General features: G+C 42.3%; 1 pseudogene; it reads right to left on the bottom strand.

Annotated features, from left to right (window-relative positions):
* On the bottom strand, nucleotides 1495–2147 carry LOC102169148 (annotated as a pseudogene).

Raw genomic sequence — 4985 nt, 5'->3', positions numbered from 1 at the left:
TGAAATTAAAAGACGCCTACTCCTTGGAAGGAAAGTTATGACCAACCTAGAGATCATATTATAAAGCAGAGACATTACTTTGTCCACAAAGGTCCATCCAGTCAAGGCTGTGGTTTTTCCAGTGGTCATGTATGGATACGAGAGTTGGACTACAAAGAAAGCTGAGCACAGAAGAATCGATGCTTTTGAACTGTGGCAGTGGAGAAGACTCTTAAGAGTCCCTTGGACTGCAAGGAGATCCAACCAGTCCGTCTTAAAGGAGATCAGTCCTGGGTGTTCATTGGAAGGACTGATGTTGAAGCTGAAACTCCAGTACTTTGGCCACCTCATGCAAAGAGCTGACTCATTTGAAAAGACCCTGATGCTGGGAGGGATTGAGGGCAGGAGGAGAAGGAGATGACAGAGGATGAGATGGTTGGATGGCATCACTGACTCAAGAACATGGGTTTGGGTAGACTCCAGGAGTTGGTGATGGACAGGGAGGTCTGGTGTGCTGTGGTTCATGGGGTTGCAAAGAGTTGGACACGACTGAGTGACTGAACTGAATTGATGGCTTACTGACTATACCTAATGCCCTAGTTTTCATTGCTATTCCCCAAATATTGTTCTTTTCTTCCCCCTAAATAATTCTCCTTGATTAACCTCAATAAATGTGTTTCCTCTGTCCAGACAGAGTATTCCTTCTTCAGAATCTTCCTGATCCTTCATCTTAATTAGGTCCTGATCAGTGATGCCTATTGCCACCAATTACCATTGGCAGAAAGGCATCATAAGATTTAGAGATAACTTTTTTCAAGTATCCAGAAATTCCTACCTATTTTTTGTTTGTTTGTTTTTGTTTCAAATGAGTTCTTCGGCTTTGGCAGGCAGGAGAGATGGTGATGGTAAGGATGAGGAACTATTCAAAATCAAATTTGTGTAGGCTGGCAAACATACTGTTGTTGGCTTCCCATCTGTTAGAACAAAATTATAGGAATTGCTGATTAAACAAATATTTTCCCTTTCAGGTTTGCAGTTAAAAGATGAAGCTGCTCCAATTGTGTTAAGCAGCTGGTTTCAGTTTAGTGGGAGTTCCCTTCTGCTTGTTTATATTGATAAGGAGTCTTAGATGCTAAGTGTCTGTGGCATAATACATACAGCATTCTTTTCATTTATTCAAAATACAAGTTTATTCTTATTCTAAATGAAAAGGAATGGGAATGACAGTAACTAACAAGATTCTACCTCTCAATATTGTTATGTGGCTATGGCAGTGTTATATTTGAAACTCGAGGAGAAAACGACTGTGATCCAAACACCTAAATATGCAGGCCCAAAATAAATGAAGGTTTTTTTTTTTTTTAACTGCCACATTCACTCTGATGTCCATCCATCTGCTTCAGCATCCAAAGATTAAGCACATGCGCTGCTTAGCTATATAATAAAGTGGCAAACACACTGCACCACTAACATCACAGAGCAGTTGCCTGTGAACTAGACTTCTGACACCGGGCCCCAGCTTCACTTTCTCACAGATCATCATCTTCATCCGGGAGAGCAGTTGTCTGAGCAGCCTCCAAATCATGCTTGTACTGTGCTGCCAAGGCTGGGTCCATGACCATTTCTGGTGGAGGTGAGAGCAGGCATGGTAACAAGCTCCAAGTTAGGGACTCTGATCAGCTTTCTAGCAAGCCAGAGGAAGAGCTTTTCAAAATTATAGTTACCTTTGGCAGCAATGTCATAATACCGAAGAGGCTTCTTTTGGTGGAAGACATTGCCTTAACCTTTCCGTCCTTAATATCCACCTTGTCACACAGCACAATAGGGGTGTTCTCACATACTGGTACCAGATCTTTCTGCCAGTTAGGCACATTCTTCTAAGCAACTCTTGATGTTGCATCAAACATTATAATGGAACACTGAACTTGTATATAATAGCAATCTCCCAATCCACCAAATTTCTCCTGGTCAGCTGTATCCCATGCGTTGAATATAACAGGTCCTCTGTTGATATGGAACACATGAGGATGGACCTCAACACCCAATGTGGCTACATACTTCTCAAATTCACCAGTCAGATGACATTTCAAAAATGCAGTTTTTCCAGTACCACCATTACCAACCAATACAAATTTAAACTGAACTTGGAGTTTTCCTTGGGCAGACATCTCAGTGTTACACAGCTCTGGTCTCTCACCCTCATGGCCTCTGTGGCAGGAGAGTGAGGAGAGCTCTCTGCCAGAGGGCTCCCAAAATCTCATCCTCATGGCCACTGCCTGCCACTGCCTTAAATATAGCATTCTTAAAGGAACAGTTACCAGAACAGTGCCTCAATGGTATAGAATCCATCTACAATGTAGGAGACACAGGAGACATCAGATGGATCCCTGGGGTGGGAAGATCCCCTGGAGGAGGGCATGGTAACCATCTCCAGGATTCTTGCCTGGGAAAATTCCATGGAGAGGAGCCTGGAGTGCTGCAGTCCGTGGGGTCACAAGGAGTCAGACAGGACTGAGCACATACACACACAAGACAAATAGCATGCTTATAAGAATAATGCATTAATTCTTATCAGAAGAGAATAGGCATTAAGTTCAGTTCAGTTTCAGTCACTCTGTCATGTCCAACTCTATGTGACCCCATGGACTGCAGCACACCAGGCTTCCCTGTCCTTCACCATCTCCAGGAGTTTGCTCAAACTCACAGCCATTGAGTTGGTGATGCCATACAACCATTTGGTCCTCTGTTATCCCCTTATCAGGTCTATGTAAGTAATTCAATTATTTCAGAGTTTCTTTCAATATCACCTCTTCCTTGGAGCTTTCTTCATAGCCTCATCTCACACTGAGTTCATCTTCTTCTGAGTTTAAATCTTTTTCTTTTGATTTTGCTTTTTTCTCTTAATTTGCCCTTAACTGAATACTACTTATTAATACTTGATTTTGGATGAACTGCTTTTTCAACTATAAGCTCCTTTATGAGAAGAACAGCCTTTTACACAACTATCCTATCCAGGTTGTGCTGTCATAAGCGTATATAAGGCATATAGGAAATACTGAATTAAGTGTTTGGGGGAGTCCAGGGGTGGCATTATTTTTCTTTGACTTTAGTACTAGTGACACTTTATCAGACTTTCAGAATAGAAATATGTCCAGGTCACCACAGTTAATAGAAGCTTATCATAAGGATAGATGGGAAGGTAAGGAGGAGAGGATAAAGCAGTTAAACCACCAGACCCCACATGTGACTGGAACATCATTCATTGCCTGTTCAGGATACATCAATAAATGATTCATTTCAAAGTAGGTGCAACGAACCATCAGCAATTCTGCAAGTATTCCATGTGGCTGACAACTCCTTCGTCTCCCCTCTCCTATCTCTATCTACTTTTTTGACTACTCTTGACTGCTCACCCTCTTACTCTCTCTGTATGTTTCATTGATTGAATGATTGATTTAATAAAGATTTGCTGAGCACTCTCTGTGTTCTGGGTACTCTACAAAGCTTTGGAGAGGTAAACGAGAGAAAAGATATAGGTCCTTTGAACAGAATTTACAGCCCAGAAAGAAAGACAAATTGATTGGTAATTACAGCATTGTGTAGTGAATGCTATGATGGGGGAAACTGAAAGTATAAAGGAAATGCATGGAAGGAGGATTTAATCCAATTTAAGGGGTCAGGAAAAGTTTCCTGTAGAAAGTAACAGCCAAGATGAGAAGCAAATGAAGAGAAGGAATACAGGTGACTGTGATGCTTATTACAGGCAAAGAGAAGAGTAAGCATGAAGACCTAAAAAGATCACATAGTGTTTGGGAAACAGAATGTAGTTTAGTATGACCAGAGCATGGAGTATAGGATGGTAAGCAGGGGGCGGAGGTGATAGAAAGCTAAAGAAATAATGCCTTAAAGATAAGCAGGGTCCAAATGATTGAGAGTATTAATCATGTCAAAAAGGTATATCTATTCTAAATGCCCCTGAAGAGAAGACCCTGGAGACTTTCAAGGATGAAAATGACATGATCCAATAGACATTTTGGATACCTTCACATACCTTCCTGTGAACAGTTGGAAGAATCAGAGCAAGATGATACAAGAGTCCAATTACTGCATTTTTTCAATGTCTAAAAGAGACGTTAGGTGTAACGAGAAAGAAAGAAAGAAAAGGGAGGGGGAAATATTTAGGAAGTAGAATGCTGGCCTCTGGACTCTTTTTATATGAAGTTTGAGAAGTGACTGGTAAGCCTCTTGATGATGCATCTGCCTTCCTCCCTGAGCTAGTCAGAGAGATCTCAGGGCAGTAGAGTCATGCAGCCCAAAACACAGTGCCGCTCAGAGCTCTTGCATGGACTGTTGAATAATCTCCAACTTCTGGTTCTTGAGGGTGGGAAGGAAAAAGGAGATACTGGCAGAGTGAGATGGGGAGTAGATCTGCAGAAATTGCTCTGCTCCAAGAATAATGAAGACTTTTAATCTGAGGGCAAGTAAGAGGGTTGTTGAGGATAGAAAGGGTAGCAGAAAGCCAAAGTAGCTGGTTCTTGCCTTTTCCAGAAGTGCTGTGGATGACTGCTGCTGCTAAGTCACTTCAGTCGTATCTGACTCTGTGCGACCCCATAGATGGCAGCCTACCAGGCTCCCCCATCCCTGGGATTCTCCAGGCAAGAACACTGGAGTGGGTTGCCATTTCCTTCTCCAGCTGTGGATGACTGGGGAAGACCTAATGCTACCCAAGATGCTTGTGTCCATCACAGGCAGGTGTGTGAGTCACAAGGTAAATTGAGGCATTTGGATTCCCCTTCACTCTTGGCTTAATGTCTAGCAGTTCCCTGGGAGGAAATGAGAGTCACACTGTTTTCTCCAGACCAGGGCATCCTAACATTTGAGTAAGGGGTCCTCCTCCTGATGGCTAGTCCCCATTTAGATTGGCCCATGAAAGCTGCTTTTCAGATCTCCATTTTAGTACCTTCATTTTAACTTCTTTTAGTCTTCTGTGTAAGCAGGTTTTACTC

This window comes from Capra hircus, chromosome 3, assembly GCF_001704415.2.
Source record: "Capra hircus breed San Clemente chromosome 3, ASM170441v1, whole genome shotgun sequence".
NCBI classification, from domain to species: domain Eukaryota; kingdom Metazoa; phylum Chordata; class Mammalia; order Artiodactyla; family Bovidae; genus Capra; species Capra hircus.
Note: the sequence above shows the minus strand (reverse complement) of the source record. Positions and strands in the feature narration are given on the sequence as shown.